The following is a 1568-nucleotide window of genomic DNA, read 5'->3' on the forward strand; positions in this document are numbered from 1 at the left end:
CAAGGTACCAATTATCACCCCACAGTTTACTTGCTAGTTCCAAGGGGGAATGGGGCTTACTTTGCAACGAAGGGATTAAGCCATCACCACCATAACCTAGAGATCAATCTCAGCATCACTAATAGAAGGCCAGCCTGACACTATGTGCCTCCTGATGTGACACATTGTTAAGTACACAGCGTCATCTATGAGCTTTTCTGGATAAAAATATTTAACCTGAATCACATCAGGACTTTACATCTAGCTTCCTTGACACCAATATGTTAGGTATCGCCTCAATGAAGCAATTAAGCAAATCCAAAAGATGGGCTATTCTACAGTAACTTCAGTAAGTCAGTGTCAGAGGGAAAAAGGGAGTGTGGAGTTAGATCAAAAGAAATTTTTTGTAAGTTTTTTTTTTTAATGTTGATTTATTTTTAAGAGAGAGAGATACAGAGTGAGAATGGGGTGGGCAGAGAGAAGGGGAGACACACAGAATCTGAAGCAGGCTCCAGGTTCCAAGCTGTCAGCACAGAGCCCGAGGTGGGGCTCGAACCCACAAACTGTGAGATCATGACCCGAGCTGAAGTTGGGCCTTTGACTGAGCCATCCAGATGCCCCAGATCAAAAGAGACTTAAATGAGCTCATTACCAAGGTAATTTTGATCCTTTACTTGTCCTAATGTGAAGAGATCAGCTGTATGGGATATCTGGGAACAACTGAAGAAATCTGAACGTGGACTAGGTATTATATGATATTTAGGAATTACTGTTAATTTTATTGATTATGATAATGATATCATGGTTATAGAGAAAAAGCCCTTAGAGACGCATCCTATAATATTTAGGGGTGAAGTGTTGTGATGTCCATAACTTATCAGAAAACGCTTGAGCCAAAAAGGAGACAGAAGAAGCAAAATAAAACAATTTTTGCCATGGACCGCAAAGAACAATGAAAACAAGTAAATTCTCCCCTACAAATACATGTGCCAGGTTTGCCACATGCTGGGTCTACAGTAGTGTGCAAGATGGACGCGGGTCCCCCTCGTGAAACTCAGAGTTTAGAGGAAGAGGGCAGGAAAACTCAGTGTCATAATAATAATGATGATGATGATGATAATAAAGTAATAAACATTATTTAGCATCTATTATGTGCCAGTGGAAGAGTGCTTAAATATATGATCTTATTTAATTTCCCGAGAGCTCTCGGAAACAGGTACTCTTCTGTTTCGGCAACCGAGGCTCAAACAGGGATGTCCAGGTTACAGAGCTGGGGAGTGACTGAACCAGATCCTAAATCTGCAGTTTGAGTGCTGGTCCTGGTGTGTTTGCAGGAGGTCCATGTGACTCCAAAAAGTCTTAGTGTGGATTAACACTTTCTTTTTTCTCTCTCTCCTTCCTCCTCTTTTTTCTTGTAATCGTTGTAAAATAACCCTGCTCTTGGCTGCCAACCAACAGGGAAGTGCTTTTTCATTTATATAAAAGGTATAAAAGCAAAATAATAAAAACCCTCTCATCTCTGAACTCCATCACTAGACTGCCTAGATTTTTCCCTCGTCTCCGCTAGAAACTTCATTTTCAACTTCCTC

The sequence above is a fragment of the Panthera tigris genome, chromosome B3 (genome assembly GCF_018350195.1).
Source record: "Panthera tigris isolate Pti1 chromosome B3, P.tigris_Pti1_mat1.1, whole genome shotgun sequence".
NCBI lineage: Eukaryota > Metazoa > Chordata > Mammalia > Carnivora > Felidae > Panthera > Panthera tigris.